Source organism: Aquila chrysaetos, chromosome Z, assembly GCF_900496995.4.
Source record: "Aquila chrysaetos chrysaetos chromosome Z, bAquChr1.4, whole genome shotgun sequence".
In the NCBI taxonomy this organism is placed as follows: Eukaryota; Metazoa; Chordata; class Aves; order Accipitriformes; family Accipitridae; genus Aquila; species Aquila chrysaetos.
This window is the reverse complement of record NC_044030.1, coordinates 53454116-53479140: the sequence shown is the minus strand read 5'-3', so window position 1 is coordinate 53479140 and position 25025 is coordinate 53454116. Positions and strand designations below refer to the sequence as shown.

Below are 25025 nucleotides of genomic sequence, written 5' to 3'. Positions count from 1 at the left end.
AAGTTCCAAGATTTTGGTCTACCAGTCTTGTCGTGGTTTAACCCCAGCCAGCAACTAAGCACCACGCAGCCGCTCACTCACTCCCCCCGCACCCAGTGGGATGGGGGAGAAAATCGGGAAAAGAAATAAAACTCATGGGTTGAGATAAGAACAGTTTAATAGAACATAAAAAGAAGAAACTAAGAACGATAATGATACTAATAAAGTGACAGCAGTGATGATAAAAGGATTGGAATGTACAAATAATGCACAGTGCAATTGCTCACCACCTGCCAATCGACACCCAGTTAATCCCCGAGCGGTGATCCCCTCACCCCCACTGCCTCCAGTTCCTACACTAGATGTGGCGTCACATGGTATGGAATACCCCGTTGGCCACTTTAGGTCAGGTGCCCTGGCTGTGTCCTGTGCCAACTTCTTGTGCCCCTCCAGCTTTCTTGCTGGCTGGGCATGAGAAGCTGAAAAATCCTTGACTTTAGACTAAACATTACTTAGCAACAACTGAAAACATCAGTGTTATCAACATTCGTCTCATACTGAACTCAAAACATAGCACCGTACCAGCTACTAGGAAGACAATTAACTCTATCCCAGCCGAAACCAGGACAAGTCTGAAGATATAATTTCTTTACTGTGCCCATGCACAGCTTGAATTTATTTCTTTTCCTAATACTTAATGCTGTAAAACTGATTTTGTCATAGTTTCAGAGTCCCCAGTCTATCCTTCTATTCCTGCTTTGTGAGATTTAGCCTTCTCTCTGCCTGCCTGCTCTCCTGCAAGCCAATGCCAAGAACAACTTGTATCTTGTACCTGGACCTTAAGCTGCCTGGAAGTGCAGCTTATACTACGCTGTATGCAGGCTAAATATAACTGAGTATACTTATGCAATTATCAAATATATTTAGAAATATAAACAGTATGCTTGCAGGTATTAAGCATAATTGATACCTACTGGTATCCATGAGCCAATCAGGTACCTGCTGAGGTCCTGGCCCTAGGCTGGGAAGGTTGCTGTGGCTCATGTGGGAGTGGTGATAGCAGCTCACTGCACCTCTACAGTACACAAGGTAATAGCATTTATTTTTCACCCTTAAGCAATATAAATGCAGCTGGCAACTTTCCTTTTGTGGCTCAGATATTTGACATAATTTTAAGTGTTAATTATTAAATATCAGTTGTAAATTACTCCAACCTTCTAAACATCACAAAGTTAGCCATGAATGAGAATGACAGCCTTTACTACCTGAATTTACTTCAGTAGATTTATGACTTGTGCCTGTGGATTTAAACCACTGTTTCATCACTTAAGAGGCTCTCAGCTTTCTATGTGGTTCCAGAGGAGACTTTTTGTTGTATATTATAGAAAAAGAGGCAGAAATGAGAATACACCCTATGATGCTTAACTGTCAAACCACATTTATGAAATTCAGCTGAAACTCCATAGATTCCAGTTAAAGAACTGAGAGTAAGTTAATTATTTAGCTGATGTATAATAAAAAGGATTTAGCCTAGGAAGCTCTTAACGGGATAATAGCGTTCAAAATTCAAACAGTAAGCAAGAAAGGACTCCCAGGCTATATGGTGAGTGCACAAGACTGATTGCCTCATCTTTGCCACCTTTCAGATTTGCATTCATCTCAGTCTTTCTGGTAGTCTCCCAAAACTGTTGATAAATTATCTAAGATCAATATGCAGGAGAGGTGAGAAGTCAGTGTAGTAGTGGGAAGAATAGGGGGATCAATTTCTTACACTTTCACCTTCGGTGAGAAAACTTACAGAGAGAACTGTTTGGGGAGAAAATGGTATATTCTTTCTGAGAACTCGCTATTGTTTTGTCTTGGTCTTTGACATATTTTTCTCCTTAGCTTCCCCTTGACTTTTACTTAGGTACTGCCAATAGTCAAATATATACTGTTTTGAGACAATGGGAAAGGCTGAGGGACCTATGTGAAAGCGCTGCTTATCCAAATCTGTGACTAAAGGCTCCTATTCTCTAACCAGTTGTTTCTACTCCTGCTGCTAGCTATTCATGTGAGCCTGATTTACAAATCGGCAGCTTAAACACACTGCAGAGGAAGATCTTAGTTTGTATTGGAAGCCCTCTTCTGTGACAAGATGTGGAATTGGAATTTATCACACCATAGCTAATACCAGTGTTCAATATTTCTACTAGGCTGGTGGTAGCTTGGACACTACTACTAGGGCTGATTATCAATGTTCCTTAGTAAACTGTACGTAACCCTATATGTCTGTCAGCATGCAGAAAATGGTCTTTGCTGCCCATTGATTTCAGTCCTGTTATTTTAAACCTAGTCAATATCTGGGAATTGGGGAGAATTATAGAAGTAGAAACAAAAGGCAGAAAATAACTTTTCTTTTAGAAAATTAATGCTTTACAATTATTTCTGGTGCAGACTGAGGACTAAAAAACTACCACAGTAACAAATGAGACATTATTTATATATACAACAGTAAAGTACAGGACAGCACTGCTATCAGTTCTTCATACCCAATCCTGAAGCAGTGGGGCCAGTGCAACTAGCTGTGTTTTTTTGCTATCTTATACATACTTTAAAGACAGCTCCACATGTGCTATTATTTATGTGCAGCTTCATTAGGTTGTTACACAGCTGTATGTCAGCAAATAGGCATTTGTGACTGGCCCTAGGGCTCCTAGTACCATTGTGCTCCTGAGCTTTCCAGACCCTTGCCTGCCTGTGCACTCAGGAGCCCCTGCTGTGTCTCTGACGGGTCATTGCTATAGACAGGCCTAGTCTCATGTTACTGGGACATTACACAATAAAGTTTAAAAACATACATATATATGGATACATGTATATAGATATATGTATATGTACATTTTTTCTCAAGGCCTTTTTCTAGTATCTATCTAATTACAGCAGCATTATTGATGGTGTAACTGGGGGGGGTGGTGATGGAGCTGTAACAGTGCTTCCCCTTCATCCATCCTCTTTATCATCCAATCCCTTCCCCACTCCATCAGTGTTGGTGGGACTCTGAAATTTCACTCCTTCCCTTTTGATCTTTTTTTTTTTTTTCCCCACATCCAATATTTGCTGTCTAGAGTTCTAATCAAGACTAGCCTAATCTCAATTCCAGAAGATAAAAAAGAAATCCTCTGTCTTCTTGTTCATTTGTAAGCTTTTTTATTTGCTCAAAATGATCCAAAGTATACATATACATACAAACGTGCAATTGCTCTCCCACAATCAGCTCAAGCTACTGCTTAAACTAAAAGTCAGCTGGATCAAAATTTACAATGGGAGTATTTACATTTTCAGATAGTGAGCCTAAGAGCATTTAGATGAAATTAATTTTCCATGTTGTTCATGCTGGAACACTTATCTCTAATAAATGAAAGTGGAAATGTGTCAGAGGCTATTGGAAACTATCCTATTAGGGTTATAGGCATCAACACAGAAGAGACGAGGAATCACTTATGAAACAGAAAGGAGCTAGAAAGGGATTTACTACTAAATAGGCAGAGAAAAAACAAGTGGAAGTCAAGGGCCAGTTTTGAAGTTCAGTTCTCTTTTCTTTGCCCTTTTTTTCCATTCTGTATCTCATTTAAGCTTTTTAAAATAATGATGTAGAGACATCAGCAGTTACCATGAGGCTTTTACACTCAAATATAAGCTACTCATGTCTCTCTGCCTTTCAAGAGATGTCAAGTCAGATGGAGTGAAACAGATGTATTCAGATGACCCAGTAGCTGTAAAATGTAACCTTTCCTTGTGTAATACCTTTCTCCTTTTTCTCAGTTCCTTTTGTCTCTTTTAGTTTCCTCACCTAGACCCTCCAATCATTTTTAATTTTCTCAGGAAAAACTCCTATTGGGAGTGTCAGTGCAAGATGGCTAAAGGCTGCTTTCAGAGTTACTGCTTACCTGCATCATCGTGCTCAGCTAAAATATCATGATTTGTGCTCTGCTACCCCTTTCTTTTGCAAGACCATCAGACCTAAAAGCATGAAATAATCACTTCAGCCCTCCCTCAAGCATCTCCATTTAATTCTATACTTGCAAATGTCATGTGTTAACCCCAGTCAGGAACTACGCACCAAACAGCTGCTTGTTCACTCCTCTCCTCTCCCAGTGGGATAGGGAGGAGAATTGAAAAAAAGAAGTAAAACTCATGGGTTGAGATAAGAACGGTTTAAGAACTAAAATAAAATAAAACAGTAACAATAATAAATATAATATCACATAATATAATACAATATAATATTATTATAATAATAGTAATAGTAATAATGAAAAGGAATATAACAAAACAAACAAACAAACAAGAGAAACAAAATCCAAGAAAAGACAAGTGCTGTAGAATGCAATTGCTCACCACCCGCTGATGGATGCCCAAGCAATGATCCGCCCCTCCTGGCCAACTCCCCTCAGTTTATATACTAAGCATGACATTCTATGGTATGGAATATCCCTTTGGCTAGTTTGGGTCAGCTGTCCTGGCCATGCTCCCTCCTAGCTTCTTGTGCACCTGCTTGCTGGCAGAGCATGGGAAACTTAAAAATCCTTACCTTAGATCCTAAGCACTACTTAGCAACAACTAAAACATCAGTGTGTTATCAACATTATTCTCACACTAAATCCAAAACACACTGTACCAGCTACTAAGAAGAAAATTAACTCTATCCCACCCATAATGAGGACAGCAAGTCAGATTCATGAAGCATAATATGATTTGGGAAAACTGAGTTCTGTCTTTAAATGTTATCCCCTATTGACAGGTGATATAAAGACAGAATCACAAGATTAGGATCTCAGTAAGTTTATCCAGCAGTCTTTAAAAAAGAAGCCAATAATGCAACACTAAGTTATAACGCAAACCGTGATGGTTCAAAATGAAACAAAGTGATTGCATGAAGATACTTTCTGCTATGAAAAGAATTGACTCAGAAAATTTCAGCTGGGGAATAGAAAACAAGGACAAAGCTTTTCTTTAAAAGTTTTAGCTTAAGGAGAGGAGGAGAGATTATGAGGCAAAATGCAGGATAATGTAATTAAAAGATAACTATCTTTTTATTCTCTGCTTCTGTAAGATCACAGATAACAATAGTTACCTATGTGTTATCAGTGCCTTGGAGGTCTCACTCTACTGTAATACAGTATATTAGACTGTGTGCCAGGGAAGGGAGGTAGGAGTGGGTAGAGAGGTAAGGTTCTGTGGAAATACAGAAACTCTTGTCTAATAGATAGATATTCAGCAAGATCCTTAGGTCCCACTTTTCATAGACTTGCAAAGTTCTTTCTTTCTTCCCCTGACTAAAGGAAGAGAAATAAAAATTATGCAAGATAATCCCTCTTCTTTTGAAAGGCCTCCCATGATCTTTTTGTAAAGGCACTTACACTCCAGAACACAGTACATTTTCCTCTTTCTCCCTTCCACAGAAATATAAGTATAAAAATAGATAAAAATGTTAGGATTTTATGAAAGAAAAAAAATATTCATCACATTTTTCATTTGCCCTGTTATTTGTTGTGTGCTCTGTTTAAAAACACCTAGGCTTTGCAAGCAAAAATCCTAGTAAAAGAAAGGAAAACTGTACCCATTTATGTACACTACTTTGCAGATTCAGAGAACTAATGAAGGGCAATCTGGCATTGATTCCAACTATATACATCAACTGGACATTTTTCTGACTCTTGTAAGTCAGGTAAGAGTTTTGTCTGCACACTTTTATTCCATGGCTCTTGGCTATTCATAACCTTTGCATCCCCAGTTCCGAGGCATGTGGCAGTAGTCACAGGTTAACTGAACTCATATTGACTTCTGGACTACAGGAAGCAGAGTACAGGTTGAATATGTAACATAATTATGCTCACTATAATAATTATAATAATAAAAAAGACAGAAGTTGGAGTTCCCCATCGAATGGAACACTTATTAAGTGTCTACAACAATGTTACAGAAGAATTTAATTTGACAAATAAAATAAAACTCTCTCTTGCTAAAGGCAAAGACAAATCAGAACACTGTTTGCTTCCCTGTCACTTACTTTCCCCTCTTATTTTTCCTTGTTGGGCTCCTTGCAGACACTACTGTGTCTTCCTTCTGACATGAAACACTTTCTTTTTGTGAATGATACCCAATGAAACTCTAAATTTATCCTCATCTGAGGATCTTTCTCTGCTTATCCATATTATAATTACTTACTGTGTTAAAATAATATTCACATATGGCAATAGTCTCACATTCAGAATTCTTACCATTACACATGTATATTACTTTTCTGTCTTAAGAAATATCTATTTATGACAGTGGTATAAGATTATATATGACCTAGAAAATTATAGCATTACTGTTCAAAAATCATCATATTGTTGAATTGTTAGGTAGTATTTGAGAGAACTCACTACACTACTCTGAATGATTTCTGTTCAAATTATGTCTTTTTGTTCAGATGGTAGTATTTAAATATTTTCAATTTTGAGAGGTAGTACTTCAGTATTCAGTTTTAAGTGTAAGTGATCTTCAATATTGACCAAACCTTTTCAGATGAAAGAAAAATAATTGTAGTATCATATATGTAAAGCTAGGCAGCCTATTTCAGACTAGCTTAACAAAATATATATCTGTGGTCCTGATCTTGAAATGTAAGTGAATTCTTTACCAAGAAGTGACAAAAATCTCCTAATTTTTTTCTCTATGTGTAAAATGGGAATCCAAAGCTAATTTCTAATGTATGGAGATGGAACTGTAATTACTTTTAGAATTTCTATGCATTTGACTGCTGAATGTGGCTGCTTGTGATCTCTATCCCAAACAAATCAATACTGAACATACTTGAGTATGTACCTTGCAAAGAAACATAGAACTGGATGCATATATAACTTTCTGTAGTGTTGTATAGTGAAAAAGATGTAATGGAACACGATTGTGTGGTGGGTTGACCCTGGCTGGATGCCAGGTGTACACCAAGCTGCTCTATCACTCCCCTACTCAGCTGGACAGAGGAGAGAAAATATGATGAAAGGCTCATGGATTGAGATAAGGACAGGGACCATCACGGGCAAAGAAAACTTGATTGCGGAAATTAATTTAATTTATTACCAATCAAAATCAGAGTAGGATAATAAGAAATAACACCAAATCTTAAAACACCTTCCCTCCACCCCTCCCTTCTTCCTGGGTTCAAATTCACTCCTGATTTTATCTACCTCCTCCCCTCAAGAGGCACAGGGGGACGGGGAATGGGGGTTGGGGTCAGTTCATCACACTTTGTCTCTGCCGCTTCTTCCTCCTCAGGGGCAGGACTCCTCACTCTTCCTCTGCTCCAGCGTGGGTCCTTTCCATGGGATGCAGTCCTTCAGGAATAGACTGCTCCAGCGTGGGTCCCTCACAGGCTCACAAGTCCTGCCAGAAAACCTGCTTCAGCGTGGGATCCTCTCTCCATGGGATCACAGGTCCTGCCAGGAGCCTGCTCCAGTGCAAGTTCTCCACACGGTCACAGCCTCATTCAGGGTACAACCAGCTGCTCTGGTGTGGGATCCTCCACAGTGTGGATATCTACTCCACCGTGGACCTCCATGGGCTGCAGGGGGACAGCCTGCCTCACCATGGCCTTCACCACGGACTGCAGTGGAATCTCTGCTCAGGCGCCTGGAGCACCTCCTCCCCCTCCTTCTTCACTGACCTTGGTGTGTGCAGAGTTGTTTTTTCCCCTTCTTAAATATGTTATCCCAGAGGTGCTACCACTGTCACTGATGGGCTCAGCCTTGGCCAGCGGGGGCTACATCTTGGAAGTGGCTGGCATTGGCTCTATTGCACATGGTGGAAGCTTCTAGCAGCTTCTCACAGAAGCTTCCCCTGTAGCCCCCATAGCTACCAAAACAGATTGTTTCTAAAACACCTTGTATGTACATGTTCTAAAGCATTTATTCTTCATTTTTTTTGGTAGATGTGGTTGACCACATGATGACTTAATAGCAATTGTATCGATAATGTTCTTTTTTCCTCTTCCTTTTATTTTTTCCTTTTCCCCCTAGGGAATAAGGTTATTAGACTTAAAAATTATAAGGCAGAATTAGAAAATAGAAAGTGTATGTGGAATATAAACTATAGTGACCTTGAAAACTTGTTGCTGTTGTCATGACTCAGTGTGCAGAACAACACTGACAAAGAATTATTCAACTATAGACAGTAAATGACATTCTCTTTCTTGAGACAAATCTTCATTCCCTCTATGATAATATACCATCTTATAAAGAAAAATTGACCCTTTCTGTGACTGGCTGTCTTCCCTTTGCTGCTTGTATGCTCAACAGCTAAAACCTGGCAAAATAGAGCAGAACTCATAACTTGATTCTAATATGGTAACCTGTTACACTTTTTAGTTTCCCTAAGACAAAGAGAAACTTTAGAAGAAAAAGTATGTCTGGACTTCCTAAAATTTTCTGGGTTTACATTTACCTTTCCTTAAAAGATTTTCATTTTTTTTTTCACTGTGCAAAATAAGATACAAAAATGTGCTTATGAAGCAAAACAATGGCTTAAATCAGTTTTAGGTTACATAATCTAGGAACAGAAAGACCCTTGGCAGAAAATGGTATTTGGAATGGACTTCAGACTCTAGCACTTCACGACTGGAGTGCTGCAATCCATGGCTATAAACTGTTCAGAAGGGACAAGCAAGGAAGGAGGGGCAAGGGGAGTTGCCTCCATGTAAAAAAAATTGATCGACTGCACAGAAAAAAACTTTAAAAAAACAGTATTGAACAGGTTGAGAGCTTATAGGTAAAAATCAGGGGCCAAGCCAACAAAAGAAATCTCATGTCTGGTGTTTACTACCGGCCACCTGGACAAGGGGAGCCTGTTGATGAAGTGTTCTTATTTCAGCTACGGGAAGCATCACACTTGCAGGCTCTGATCCTGCTGGGGAACTTCTGCCACCCTGACATTGCTGAAAAGCAGCACAGCAAGCTGTAAGCAGTCCAGGAGGCTCTTGGATGGCATTAAGGATAACTTCTTAACTCAAGTGATAGTAGCCTGACCAGAAAAGAAGCTTTATGAGACCTGTTGCTCACCAGCACATAAGAACTAATTAGGAATGTCAAGACTGGTGACAGCCCTGATGGAATTCATAATCTTGAGGGATATGGGCCAGATGAAGAGGAAGTTAGGACACTGAATTTTAGGAGATCGATCTTTCATTTGTTTACAGAATTAGCACAGAGCTCTCAGTTCCCACATGTGAGAAATTAGGCAAGGAAGGCAGGAGACCAGCATGGCTCAGTGTTGTGGCTTAACCCCAGCAGGCAGCTAAGCATCACACAGCTACTCGCTTATCGCCCACCCTCCATGGCGGGCTGGGGGAAAGAATCGGAACAGTAAAAGTGAGAAAACTCTTTGACTGAGATAAAGACAGTTTAATAAGTAAAGCAAAAGCTGCACACGTAAGCAAAGCAAAGGAATTTATTTACTACTTCCCATTGGCAGGCAAATCTTTAGCTATCTCCAAGAAAGCAGGACTTCATCACATGAATAGCTACTTGGGAAGACAAATGCCATAACTCTAAATGCTCCCCACTTCCCTCTTCTTCCCCCAGCTTTTATTGCTAAGCATGACGCCATATGGTATGGAATATTCTGTCACTTGAGGTCAGCTGTCCCAGCTACATTCCCTCCCAACTTCTTGTGCACCCTCAGCCTACTGCCTGGCAGCGCAGAACTGGAAACAGAGAAGGCCTTGATGCTGTGTAAGCACTGCTCAGCAGTAACTGAAAAACGTCAGTATGTTATCAACACTGTTTTCAGCACAATTCCAGACTAGAGCAACATACAGTCAGTACACTCAGTAAGGACCTCCTGGTCAAACTGAAGTGTAAGTAGGAAAGGCACAGGCAGCAGAAACAGGTATGTATATCCTGAGAATAATGTAGAGACACTGTCCAGATGTGTATGGATGGGATTAGTAAACCTAAGGCACAGTTAGAGCTGATCTTTGTGAGATGAGAAGAATAATAAAAAAAGATTTTATGGGTACATTGGCTGGATAAGGAAGATTAAAAAAAAAATACCTGTTGTCATGGTTTAACCCCAGCCAGCAACTAAGCACCACGCAGCTGCTCACTCACTCTCACTCCCTCCCCCCATGGGATGGGGGAGAAAATCGGGAAAAGAAAAAAACTAATGGGTTGAGATAAAAATGGTTTAATAGAACATAAAAAGAAGAAACTAATAATGATAATGATAACACTAATAAAATGACAACAGCAATAATAAAAGGATTGGAATGTACAAATGATGCACAGTGCAATTGCTCACCACCCGCCGAACGACACCCGGCTAGTCCCCCGAGCAGCAATTCCCTGCCCCCACTTCCCAGTTCCTATACTAGATGGGACGTCCCATGGTATGGAATACCTTGTTGGCCAGTTTGGGTCGGGTGCCCTGGCTGTGTCCTGTGCCAACTTCTTGTGCCCCTCCAGCTTTCTCGCTGGCTGGGCATAAGAAGCTGAAAAATCGTTGACATTAGTCTAAACACTACTTAGCAACAACTGAAAACATCAGTGTTATCAACATTCTTCGCACCGTACCAGCTACTAGGAAGACAGTTAACTCTATCCCAGCTGAAACTAGGACAGCATCCACCCCTTATTCTATACCATTGGAGTCATGCTCAGTTCCCATACCTTTAGTTATATCCTGGTCAATCATCATCACCTTTTCCATCCCTTTGAGACATGTGAACAATGATATGTATACACATATACACACACACAGATATCATTCCTTTAGTTTATGGGTTATGTTCACTGAGTTCATTTAGTTCCCGACTCTGGGCTCCATCTGTCATACCAGTCTTTCTGGGCAGGAGGGGTAGTGCAAAGTCCTCTCAGTCTGTAGAGCAGAATTGGGCTTCAGTGCGGTGTGACGAGCAGGTGACATTTGACACAGCAGGAGGATGGTGTGCACCATTGGATTGTTGCATGTTGGAGTCAGTTCTGGTTCCATCACTACTGCGCTTTGCTCAGTTTTATCACAGTGCTTTCTTGCTTGATCTAAGTGATTCTTACTATAGTACTATGGATATAGCATATAACAATTATAGTAATGATAACATACAGTAACAGGGTTGTATAGCAACTAATATCATACAGGTTAATTCTGGCTATTCTCACCTAAAATTAAGTCCCCTTGAGGCACACATCGAACTTCCCCATCTTTTCGCATCACCCACCAAGTGCACCCAGGCCCTTGAGCAAAAGCAATCCCCTGCATGGGTTTACCTTTGCCTGAGGCAGGAGTAACCCAGACTGTCTTCCCTAACCTATTTTTTGTGTGCAGTACAGGGACTTTATCCCCTTCTACAGTACGTAAAAATTCTAACTGGGCAGGGCCACCCCGACTGGCAGATCCTCTAGTGTTGACTAACCAGGTGGCTTTTGCTAAATGTGTATCTCAATGTTTGAAGGTTCCACCCCCCATTGCTCTCAATGTAGTCTTTAACAGTCCATTGTATCGCTCAATTTTCCCAGAGGCTGGTGCATGATAGGGGGATATCATACACCCACTCAATGCCATGCTCTTTGGCCCAGGTGTCTATGAGGTTGTTTTGGAAATGAGTCCTGTTGTTTGAATCAATTCTCTCTGGGGTGCCATGTCACCACAAGACCTGCTTTTCAAGGCCCAGGATAGTGTTCCGGGCAGTGGCATGGGGTACAGAATATGCTTCCAGCCATCTGGTGGTTGCTTCCACCATTGTAAGTACATGGCACTTGCCTTGGTGTGTTTGTCGAAGTGTGATATAGTCAATCTGCCAGGTTTCCCCATATTTATATTTCAGCCATCGCCCTCCATACCACAGGGGCTTTAACCGTTTGGCTTGCTTAATTGCAGCACATGTTTCACATTCATGGATAACCTGTGTAGTAGTGTCCATGATCAAGTCCACCCCTTGGTCACAAGCCCATCTATATGTTGCATCTCTTCCCTGATGGCCTGAAGCATCATGGGCCCACTGAGCCATAAATAGCTCACCCTTATGTTGCCAGTCCAGGTCCACCTGAGACACTTCAATCTTGGCGGCCTGATCTACCTGTTGGTTATTTTGATGTTCTTCAGTGGCCCGACTCTTGGGTACGTGAGCATCTACATGACGTACTTTTACAACCAGATTCTCTAGCTGGGATGCAATATCTTGCCACACTGCGGCAGCCCAAACGGGTTTACCTCTGTGCTGCCAGTTGCTCTGCTTCCATTGCTGTAACCACCCCCACAGGGCATTTGCCACCATCCATGAGTCGGTATAGAGATAGACCACTGGCCACTTCTCTCTTTCAGCAATGTCTAACGCTAGCTGGATGGCTTTCACCTCTGCAAACTGACTCGATTCACCTTCTCCTTCAGCAGCTTCTGCGACTTGTCATATAGGACTCCATACAGCAGCTTTCCACCTCCGATGCTTTCCCACAATGCGACAGGATCCGTCAGTGAACAGGGCATATTGCCTCTCATTTTCTGGCAGTTTATTATACAGCGCGGCTTCTTCAGCACGTGCCACTTCCTCCTCTGACGACATTCCAAAATCCTTGCCTTCTGGTCAGTCCGTGATCACTTCTAAAATTCCTGGGTGACTGGGGTTTCCTGTGTGAGCTCGTTGTGTGATCAGTGTGGCTCATTTACTCCATGTGGCATCAGTCGCGTGATGTGTAGAGGAGACCCTCCCTTTGAACATCCAGCCCAGCACTGGCGGTCGGGGTGCTAAGAGGAGCTGTGTTTCAGTACCAGCCGCTTCTGAGGCACCTCGAACTCCTTCATATGCTGCCAATATCTCTTTTTCGGTTGGAGTATAGCAAGCCTCAGATCCTTGATATCCTCGACTCCAAAACCCCAGGGGTCAACCTCGGGTCTCCCCGGGTGCTTTCTGTCAGAGGCTCCAGGTAGGGCCATTCTCCCCAGCTGCAGTGTAGAGCACATTTTTAACATCTTGTCCTGCCCGGACTGGTCCAAGGGCTACTGCATGACAATCTCCCGCTTAATTTGTTCAAAGGCTTGTTGTTGCTCAGGGCCCCATTTAAAATCATACTTCTTCTGGATCACTTGATAGAGAGGGCTTACAATCCGACTGTAATTTGGAATATGCATTCTCCAAAAACCCACAACACCTAAGAAAGCCTGTGTTTCCTTTTTATTAGTTGGTGGAGACATAGCTGCTATTTTGTTGATCACATCCATAGGGATCTGACGACGTCCAGCTTGCCATTTTATTCCTAAAAACTGGATCTCCTGTGCAGGTCCCTTGACCTTACTTTCTTTTATGGCAAAACCGGCTTTCAGAAGGATTTGGATTATTTTCTTCCCTTTCTCAAAGACTTCTTCTGCCGTGTTGCCCCATATGATGATGTCATCAATGTATTGCAGGTGTTCCGGAGCTTCACCTTTTTCCAGTGCAGTCTGGATTAGTCCATGGCAAATGGTGGGGCTCTGTTTCCACCCCTGGGGCAATCGATTCCAAGTGTACTGGACACCCCTCCAAGTAAAAGCAAATTGTGGATGACACTCTGCTGCCAGAGGGATTGAGAAAAATGCATTAGCAATGTCAATTGTGGCATACCACTTGGCTGCCTTTGACTCTAGTTCGTATTGAAGTTCTAGCATATCTGGAACGGCAGCACTCAGCAGTGGCGTAACTTCATTCAGGCCACGATAGTCAACTGTTAGTCTCCACTCCCCATTAGACTTTCACACGGGCCATATGGGACTATTAAAGGGTGAGCAAGTTTTGCTGATCACTCCTTGGCTCTCCAGTTGGCGAATCAACTTGTGGATGGGAATCAGAGAGTCTCGGTTGGTGCGATATTGCTGCCAGTGCACCGTTGTGGTAGCAATTGGCACTTGTTGTTCTTCAACCTTTAGCAACCCCACAATCGAAGGGTTCTTGAGAGAGACCAGGCAGGGTAGAGAGCTGTTCAGTGCCCTCCATCTCCAAGGCAGCTATACCAAAAGCCCATCGATACCCCTTCGGGTCCTTAAAATACCCTCTCCTGAGATAGTCTATGCCAAGGATACACGCAGCCTCCGGACCAGTCACAATGGGGTGTTTCTGCCATTCATTCCCAGTTAGGCTTACTTCAGCTTCCAACACAGTTAACTCTTGGGATCCCCCTGTCACACCAGAAATACAGATAGGTTCTGCCCCTTTATAACTTGATGGCATTAGAGTACACTGTGCGCCGGTGTCTACTGGAGCCTTATACTCCTGTGGGTCTAACGTGCCAGGCCATTGAATCCACACAGTCCAATAGACCCGGTTATCCCTTTCTTCCACCTGGCTGGAGGCAGGGCCCCTCTAATTCTGACCAGAGTATCCAGTATTCACTTCTTGTAAAATTGGCTCAGAAGTCCCTTCAAGAGGATCAGAAATAAGATCAGCCCTTCTACTCTGTTTGGAAACTGGAGCGGCATTTTTCCTAGTAGAATCCCCTTTTGTGGTGGTTTTTCCTCGCAGCTCACGTACCCGTGCATCTAGGACCGAGGTAGGTCTTCCATCCCATTTCCTCATGTCCTCTCCGTGGTCACATAGGTAAAACCACAGGGCACCTCGTGGTGTGTACCTTCTATATTCTCTCTCTTGGGCAGAGGAGCGCTCACTCCTAATAGCTGAGACATTGGTCCTTACAGGTGGGCAATAGGACATATCCTCTTTGAATTGCTGGAAATCCTCGGACAGCTTCTCCACAGGCAAAATGCAGGCTTGTAGGGAGGAGGAGAGATTTTCTTCGTATTGACGGAGTTGGCGAGCCATTTCATCCACTGTTGGTGCCTCTTCGTCTTTCCAGGTCATTATTGCCAGTGAGTTGGCATAGGACGATGGTGCGCTCTGTACAAACTTCCGCCACATGGGTCGTGTGCATTGGCCTTCGTCTGGATCTTTGGGTAATTGTGGGTTGTCCGGGTCATGATGAATCGTCTCTAGCACAGCTAATTCCCTCAGATATTGGATACCTCTTTCTGTGGTTGTCCACTTGCTTGATTGACATATAACATCTTCCTTAAAGGGGTACCTTACCTTCACACTTGACAGGAGTCGCCTCCAGAGGCTGATGGCTTGTGTTCCTTTTCCAATTGCCTTATCAATGCCACCTTCCCTGGCAAGGGATCCCAGCTTCTTGGCTTCCCTACCTTCTAATTCCAAGCTATTAGCCCCATTGTCCCAGCATCAGAGGAACGAGGTGATAATATGCTCACCTATACGGCGGCCAAAATCTTTTTGCATATCCCACAGCTCACTGAAGGATAGGGACCGGGTTATTACCTCTGGTTCTGCCTCTTCCTCCTGTTCCCGTGATGACCCTGGTTCACCTTCATCCTTCGCTAAGCGAACTGATTTTTTTTATATTTCTTTTTCTGTACGGGGGCAACTGATACTGGTGCAGGTTGGACCACTGTTTCAGTTGCAGTATCGCTCGCCGGGTTTTGGATAACCACAGCGTCTGTCGCCAAGGTTTGGGTAGCAGCAGTGCTCGTCGCTGGGGCTGGAGGGACCTCAGTGCCCGTTGCTGAGGTTTGGGTAGCTGCTGTGCTTGTTGCTGCGGCTGGAGGGGCTGCAGTGCCTGTTGCTGAGGTTTGGGTAGCCACAGTTCTCATCGCCGGGGCTGGAGGGGTCGCGGTGCCTGTCACCAAGGTCTGGGTGGCCACAATGCTCATCGCCAGGGCTGGAGGGGCCACAGCGCCCATTGCTGGGGTTTGGGTGACCACAGTGCTCATCGTTTTGTTGTTAGGTCCAGAGACCTTCTCTTCCCCTTGAGGGTACTGAGTTGTGTCGAACAGGGCTCGATAAGCATGGGCCAGGCCCCAGCACGTTGCAGTGATTTGTATCTCTCTGGAGCTGCCGGGGTAACAGCATACCTTTTTCAAATATTTTACTAGTTCTTCTGGATTCTGCACTTGTTCAGGGGTGAATTTCAAAAACATTGGAGGTGCCCACTTTTCTAGGTACTTGCCCATACTACCCCACACACCCTGCCACTCATAATTATCCAGCCTCAGGGCAGACCTCTGGGTGATCTTCTTAAATAGTTGTTTAACCTTAAACAAGAGCTGAATCACATTCAGAAGCATGCTAATTCCTAGCAGTAGGGCTACGACCGTGCTAGTCTCAACATCCCAAGAGTATTCAAATTTTTCAAAATTCTCAAACACCATTGTAGCTGGACTGAAGGAAAAAAGAGAGGGCAAGAAAGGTACCCCACCCATAGACTGGTTTTCCAAGGAGGAAAGGTAAATGGTATAATTATTAATAGTTTCCCACAGATGGCTCCCGCAGTATAAAGGTGACAATGCTGAGTGCAAATACCGGATTAATTCCACAACTGATGACTTTATCATACCATAAACCAGTGTTATACAATACATCAAAGTGAAAACCTTAATCCACCTCCCACGGATGATAAGCAGCAGAAGAGGGACTACATACAGCAAGCGAGGTGATACATAACAGAACTTTAAAAACCAGAGCAACAACTCTAAGAACACATAAATCAACATAATGACCAGCAACTATTAGACCAACATAATGAATGCTTCTAATAAATTTGTTTTAACAAGCTCTGGTCAGGTTTGTCGTTATCTCAACCCTTCGGTCCCCACGTTGGGCGCCAAAATGGACTGTTGTGGTTTAACCCCAGCCAGCAACTAAGCACCACGCAGCCACTCACTCACTCCCCCCCCCCCAGTGGGATGGGGGAGAAAATCGGGAAAAGAAATAAAACTCATGGGTTGAGATAAGAACAGTTTAATAGAACATAAAAAGAAAGAAAAACATAAAAAAACCCCAAACATAAAAAGAAGAAACTAAGAACGATAATGATACTAATAAAGTGACAGCAGTGATGATAAAAGGATTGGAATGTACAAATAATGCACAGTGCAATTGCTCACCACCTGCCAATCGACACCCAGTTAATCCCCGAGCAGTGATCCCCTCACCCCCACTGCCTCCAGTTCCTACACTAGATGTGGCGTCACATGGTATGGAATACCCCGTTGGCCACTTTAGGTCAGGTGCCCTGGCTGTGTCCTGTGCCAACTTCTTGTGCCCCTCCAGCTTTCTTGCTGGCTGGGCATGAGAAGCTGAAAAATCCTTGACTTTAGACTAAACACTACTTAGCAACAACTGAAAACATCAGTGTTATCAACATTCTTCACATACTGAACTCAAAACATAGCACCGTACCAGCTACTAGGAAGACAATTAACTCTATCCCAGCTGAAACTAGGACACCTGTGCTGGTAAACAAGAAGGAGATGTGGTGACAACAGACATGGAGAAAGCTGAGGTACTCCACAATTTTTTGCCTCAGTTTTCACTGGCAGTTGCTCTTACCACATCTTTTGAGTCCCTGAATCTCAAGGCTGGGACTGGGGGAATGATTTCCCACCGATCATAGGAGAAGATCAAGTTCAAGATGACCTGAAGATCCTGAATATACACGTGGCCATGGGACCTGATGAGAGCCACACTCCACCATATTTGGCCTTTGACATGGTCCCCCACAGCATCCTTCTCTCTAAATAGAAGAGGTATGGATTTGATGGGTGGACTGTTTGGTGGATGAGGAATTGGTTAGATGGTCACAACCAGAGGGTAGCCATCAACAGCTCAATGTCCAGATGGAGAACAGTGACAAGTAGTGTCCTTCAGGGGTCTGTATTGGGGCCAGTACTGTTTAATATCTTCATCAATGACATAGCAGGATCAAGTGCACCCTCAGCAAGTTTGCAGATGACACCAAGCTGAGTGGTGTGGTTGACATGCCTGAGGGATGGGATGCCATTCAGAGGAACCTGGACAATCTTGAGAAGTGGGCCCATGTAAACCTTATGAGATTAAACAAGGCCAAGCACCTGGCTTGGGGCAACCACTGGTATCAATACAGGCTGGGGGATGAAGGGATTGAGAGCAGCCCTGTGGAAAAGGACTTGGGGATACTGGTGGATGAAGAGCTGGACATGAGCTGGCAATGTGTGCTTGCAGTCCAGAAAGCCAACAGTACCCTGGGCTGCATCAAAAGAAGTGGTCAAGGGAGGTGATTCTGCCCCTCTACTCTGCTCTGGTGGGACCCCACCTGGAGTACTGCATCCAGCTCTGGAGTCCTTGGTACAAGAAAGACATGGACCATTTGGAGCAGGTCCAGAGAAGGGCCATGAAAATCATCAGGGGGCTGGAACACCTATGAGGAAAGCCTGAGAGAGTTGGGGTTGTTTAGCCTAGAGAAGAGAAGACTCTGGGGAGATCTTATTGCAGCCTTTCAGTACTTAAAGGGGGCTTATAAGAAAGATGGGGACAAACTTTTTAGCAGGGCCTGTAGCAACAGGACAAGGAGTAGTGGTCTTAAACCAAAAGAGCGTAGATTCAGACTGGATAGAAGGAAGAAATTCTTTACGATGAGCATGGTGAAACACTGGAACAGGTTGCCCAGAGAGGTGGTATATGCCCCATCCCTGGAAGCATTCAAGGTCAGGTTGGACAGGGCTCTGAGCAACCTGACCTAGTTGAAGATGTCCTTGCTCATTGCAGGGGGGTGGGACTAGATGATCTTTAAAGGTCCCTTCCAACTGAAACTATTCTATGATTCTATGATTCTATGAGATGTGAAAAGCTGTGGCAGTCATGCAAAATCCCTAGTGACTGAAAAAAGGGAAACTTCATGCCCATTTTTAAAAAAGGTAAAAAGGACTACCCTGGGAGCTATCAACCAGTCAGCCTCACTTTTGTGTCCATTAAGATCATGGAACAGATCCTCCTGGAGGACAGGTCGAAACATATGGAAGAAAGGGAGGTGATTAGAGACAGTCAACATGGCTTCACTAGGGCAAATTGTGCCTGATTAATCTAATGGCCTATGATGGAACGACTACATCAGTGGACAAGGGAAGAGCTATGAATGTCATCTACCTGGACTCCTGTAAGGCCTTTAACAAGGTCCCACATAACATTCTTGTCACTAAATTGCAGAGATATGGGTTTGATGGGTGCATTGTTAGGTGAATATGGCACCGGTTAAATGATAGTGTCCAAAGAGTTATAGTCAATGGCTCAATGTCCAAGTGGAAATGAGAAATGACTAGTGTCCTTAAGGGTACTAAGGGTAATGGGACCAATACTATTCAATATCTTCATCAATGACAGACAGTGGAACTGAGCGCAGCCTCAGCAAGTTTGAAGGTGACACCAAGCTGAATGGTGCATTTGATATGCTTGAGGGAAGGGATGCCATCCAGAAGGACCTTGACAGGCTTGAGGAGTTAGCCCATGCGAATCTCATGAAGTTCAACAAGGCTAAGTGCAAGGTCCTGCACCTGGATCAGGGCAAACCCCAATATCGGCACAGACTGGGAGATGAAGGGACTGGGACCATCCCTGCGAAGAAGGATTTGGGAATATTAGTGGGTGAAAAATTGTGTATGAGCCAGCAATGTGTGCTTGCAGCCCAGAAAGCCAGTCATATCCTGGGCTGCATCAAAAGAAGTGTGGCCAGCAGGTCAAGGGAGATGATTTTCCTCTTCTACTCTGCTCTCGTAAGACCCCACCTGTACTGCATCCAGCTCTGGATGAGTACAAGAAAGAGATGAACCTGTTGAAGCAGGTCCAGAGGAAGGCTGTGAAAATGATCAGGTGATGGAAAACCTTTCCTGTGAAGAAATGCTGAGAGAGTTGGGGTTGTTCAGCCTGGAGAAGAGAAGGCTCTGGGGAGACCTTATGGAGGCCTTTCAGTATATAAAGGGTATTTATAAGAAAGACAGAGAGACACTTTTTACTATGGCCTGTAGTGACAGGACAAGGGGCAACAGTTTTAAACTAAAAGAGGGTAGATTTAGATTGGACCTAAGGAAGAAATGTTTTACAATGAGGGCGGTGAGACATTGGAACAGGTTGCCCAGAGAAGTTGTGGATGCCCCACAAATGGAAGTGCTCAAGGTCAGGTTAGATGGGGCTTTGAGTAAACTGATCTAGTGAAAGATTTCCCTGACCATGGCAGGGGGGTTAGACTAGATGATCTTTGATGGTCCCTTTCAACCCAATCCATTCTATGATTCTATGATCCTATGACTTTCTACTTTGACATGCATCTTCCATTTCATGGCTACTGAAGGTCTTCAGTTGATTTTCATTGTCTTCAATGAGTCTACATTTCACATTCTTCTTTGAACTCCACAGTTACTTCTGTGACTCTTCATTGCTGCAATTATACTCAGTCTTTCTCTACACCATCATGCTAGGGATGATGAAGATTGGAAAAAAAAAAAGCCCTCTTTTTTTTTTTTTTTTTTCCCCTAGAAGCAAATTTCCCTTGCTTATACACTAAACCCAGGAATCTTCATTGAATGTCAAAAACTGTAGTCAGGGAGTACTACTGCAAAGAGAAATTAATTTGGCAATTACATGTTCTCAGTTTGGACTAGCCAATCTGACCAGAAAGCTTTCGGCTTTTGAATGTTTCTTTTATTGATAATAAGGCACTTCTGTCTTGGGAATGCAATCTTTTTTTTTCATGAAAAAGTTTTTTTCTGTCAAGAAAATTACTGTCTTCCACAAGCTTGGAGTAGTAACTCTAGGCCTTAAAAGTTTCTTTCATGAGTAACACCTGGCTTTCTTGACCTTAACTGAATGTCACTAACCTCCATCAGGCAAGAATTCAGCTTTGCCATTTGAAATATACAACAAAACCAAAAACTGCATTATATTTAAAATTATGTGAAACTGGTATTATTATCAGATGTCACTACAATTAGCTTGCACACTTCATTACATGCTATCCTGAACATCAGTGTCCATTGCAAACACATTTTTCATACTGGAAATAAATTTGAAAAGTGAGATATTTGTTCTCATTTTAAAACCCATTATGTCAATCTGGTGAGACAGTATTGTTTTGTGTGATCTTCTTCTACCTCTGTTTACATACTTCAAGCATTAGTACTTCACAGTTAGAAATTATCTGAAGTCTGAGTATAAAGTGTAAAATATAAGTTTTACTTCTAGGCAGAGTTTGTGAAAATACCATAGGAAAATTTTCCTGTAAATTACTGTGGCTAAGGCATTATATTGCAGATTCACAGGTGAAGAAATCTGTGTTAGAGTAAAACACTATGGAGTCCAAGAAGACTTGTCATTTGCAGATACCCTTGAACTGTGGCTACATGTTCTGGGCTGTTCATTCTCAATTAGACTTGATGCAACAATCTCAGAAAAATCAGCATCCTTTCACATGAGAATTTGAAACCTTCCTGTGACTTTGACCTCCTCTCCATTTTGTTCCCTCATATAGAAGCCTTCACCAATTCATGCTAATTCACATTATTCTCCATCCTGGCAATTTTTTACACTTATCTGTTTGCTATTGTAAATAACTTCTGAAAAACAATTACATAATTTTTGAATAGTTGTCATCATCTCAAGTACTGAATTTATCCTCTTTTGATCCCTGACTTTTTCTTTTCCTTCCTAGAATATCTAAAACACTACAATTACAGCAATCTTTCTGCTTCTTTAGTTCAGTAATGTGAACTCTAAGTCGCTCCTGTTCTGTTTGTTGGGGTTTTTTTTGTCATTTTATTTCTTTATTTACAAATATAAGATCTTTGCTTGTTTTTTTCTTTTTTTTTTTAACATTCTCTTCTTCTATGTTTGCTCTTGTATTAACCTAATTCTCTATCCACTATATTATAGCCACTTTCTTCACTTCACTTTTCCTGTTGTCACATGCTGTTGCAACAAAGGAAGCAACAGGATTTGGAAAGAATTCCTCAAATCAGTAAGAGATGAGAGGGAGTCAGAAATTACCCTTAGGCTGCAAAATTAATAACTCAGATTCACCTGGCATTCTCTCTACAGATATATGTAGCACAATGGCAGAGTTTAGAGGGAAAGATTAAAAAGGTGGTGGGGTTTTGGGTTTGGGTTTTTTTTTTTCATTTAAAGCAGTGACAGGCAACATCAGAGAGAGACACTACGAAAAATAAATGTTGATGACAATAACAGAGAGAAAGAATCTTCTCTAGATTATTTCTGCATATCAACTTTGCTCTAAATTAATCCATTGCATTTGAGTGGCAAGGTTTTAGTAGCTGGGGGGCTGCAGGGGTGGCTTCTGTGAGGAGCTTCTAGAAGCTTACCCCATGTCCGATAAAGCCAGTGCCAGCTGGCTCCAAGATGGACCCACTGCTTGGCAAGGCCAAGCCCATCAGCGACGGTGGTAGCACCTCTGGGATAACATATTTAAAAAGGGTAAAAAGTTGCTGCACAACAAAAAAACCTGCAGCTGGAGACAGGATTGAGAATATGTGAGAGAAACAACTCTGCAAACACCAAGGTCAGTGAAGAAGGAGGGGGAGGAGGTGCTCCAGATGCCTGCAGCACCTGCAGCATGGTGAGGCAGGCTGTCCCCCTGCAGCCCATGGAGGTCCACGGTGGAGTAGATATCCATCTGCAGCTGTGGAGGATCCCACGCCAGAGCAGGCGGAAGCCTGAAGGAAGCTGTGACCCCATGGGAAGCCTATGCTGGAGCAGGCTCCTGGCAGGACCTGTGATCCCATGGAGAGAGGACCCCATGCTGAAGCAGGTTTTCTGGCAGGACTTGTGACCCTGTGAGGAACCCACGCTGGAGCAGTCTATTCCTGAAGGACTGCATCCCATGGAAAGGACCCACGCTGGAGCAGTTCATGAAGAACTGCAGCCCGTGGGAAGGACTCATGTTGGAGAAGTTCATGAAGGACTGTCTCCCATGGGAGGGACCTCATGCTGGAGCAGAGGAAGAGTGAGGAGTCCTGCCCCTGAGGAGGAAGGAGCGGCAGAGACAACGTGTGATGAACTGACCCCAGCCCCCATTCCCCGTCCCCCTGTGCCTCTTGGGGGGAGGAGGTAGATAAAATCAGGAGTGAATTTGAACCCAGGAAGAAGGGAGGGGTGGAGGGAAGGTGTTTTAAGATTTGGTGTTATTTCTTATTATCCTACTTTGATTTTGATTGGTAATAAATTAAATTTCCCCAAGTCGAGTCTGTTTTGCCCGTGATGGTAATTGGCAAGTGATCTCTCCCTGTCCTTATCTCAACCCATTAGCCTTTCATCATATTTTCTCTCCTCTGTTCAGCTGAGTAGGAGAGAGATAGAACAGCTTTGGTGGGCACCTGGCATCCAGCCAAGGTCAACCCACCACAATTAGTTAATTTTTTACTGGCGTTTTCCCATGTCCAGGATTTAGCTGAAGTGTGGCTAATGCCTTTATGTCACAGTAGAGTATACTACTACTCACGTTGCTAAATCTCTGTCCTGATACTCCTTAAAACCCTTGGGGAAAATATTCTTATTACCCCTTAGATTTTGCAGATGCCTCCTCAGGCATCATAGTTCGCTAGAGAACTGGGTTTGTACATATGGAAAACAATTGTTACATATTTTTCATTAAACAATGGATTTGTGTCCATAAGGGAAAGAGATTGGACAAAAAAGCAAGGCAAGGCAAGAACTCAGACAAAAAGCAGCTTCAAAACTCTAAACTGATTATACTCCTCTGACTTCTTTCAGCAAACACAAATATGAAAGCAGGCATTTCTCCTTTGTCCTAGCTATGCAGATTATAATAAAAGCATGTGAAATTAAATGCACCACATTAGATTGAAACATAAATGTTAACTTCATTCAGATATATTCAAAACCAATTAGAGTTTTCCCAAGACAGATTATTAAAACTGCTAGAGGTACATAAACAGTTCAAGGGAATTGCTAGTTTATGTGAAATCACGTGAGTCATTTATTTTACTGAAAGATTCTGCAAAATACCTGTAGGGATTCATACATAGGTGCTGACCAGTGGATAAAAATACTAATTGAAAAAACAAGGACAAGTTCTCAGATGCTCATTAGCTACAAGTTTCATTTTATGCAAGATTCAACTAAGGTGACCTTTTCTTATGAACCAGAGCAGAAATAACTGTCATGAATGCTATGTATTCTGTAGTCACTTTCAGACATTGTCTAAGAACACCTCACAAACAGTTATTATAAAGCTTTCTCCTTTAATTGATCTTATTATTAAAAATGTGTAGGACCCCACTAACTGCAGGAAGAAAATAATTCAAATTGCCTTTGCCATTATTTGTAAGCCAATGCAGTGCAAAAAAAAAAAAAAAAAGCATTATGCCATTAAATTATATTCTAATGAAAATTAAACAAGGAGGACCTAAGTCATGAATTTACATTCTTTTTATAATATCAGAGAGGGTACTTGCATAATTAAGAAAGCCAACGGGTTTCTTTTTTTTCACTTGTGTGCCTCAGTTGTGAGATGACTCATTAAATAGTGGAAAGCAGCACTATTTTTAAAGCTGAGGATTGAATTCTGCCTGGGACTGAGACCTCCTTTTTGTTCCTACCTGTGCAAATCCAGATCTTATGAAGAGATGTATAAAGAAGGTTTAGTCTAGGAGTTTGTCAAGTCAATATTACAGAGAAGTTGTACAATTTGTAGTGCTGAAGTAAACTAACAGAATATTACTAATCTAGTGAAGAAATAAAGACAATAAAAGCATTACACCTAAGTCCTCTGAATAACTAATGCTTTCAAGGCTGCTAGCTCCAGGGAAGCCTTGCATAGTCATGGGCTGATTTAGAGCTACAGCATAGCCCACACCAAAAACAAAGAGAAGGTGTTTAGGTGAATCTAGAAAACTAGTGAGACAGTAAAAAAAGTTATCCTGAGGAATATGCCTTGATTATAACATGTAAAGCAAACTTTGAAACTATAAATCTGGCTTAAGTGAATGCCATTATAATGGAGAAAGTGACAAATGAGTGCCAACGTGATGTACAAAACTGGAACTATTTGTGCCATGAAGACACAACACACAAATTTGGCACACACGGCTACCCATCCCCCCCCGCCCCCGAAGATGTTGAATGAAAAGTCTAGCATCCTACTGCCCACAAATTGTTCATGGAAGCATGAGGTCTCTCTTTAAAATGACTTCACAATTAGCAAGTTCAAAGG

General features: G+C 42.6%; 2 long non-coding RNA genes across 2 annotated transcripts; both read right to left on the bottom strand.

Annotated features, from left to right (window-relative positions):
• Positions 1-2559: 2559 nt before the first annotated feature.
• LOC121232724 lies at positions 2560-16670 on the bottom strand. Its single transcript, XR_005931660.1, has 3 exons — positions 16546-16670; positions 13003-13005; positions 2560-2570 (listed from the first exon to the last, which is right to left on the bottom strand). It is a non-coding gene; the product is annotated as an uncharacterized LOC121232724 (long non-coding RNA).
• LOC121232723 lies at positions 7413-7691 on the bottom strand. Its single transcript, XR_005931659.1, has 2 exons — positions 7559-7691; positions 7413-7525 (listed from the first exon to the last, which is right to left on the bottom strand). It is a non-coding gene; the product is annotated as an uncharacterized LOC121232723 (long non-coding RNA).
• Positions 16671-25025: the final 8355 nt, after the last annotated feature.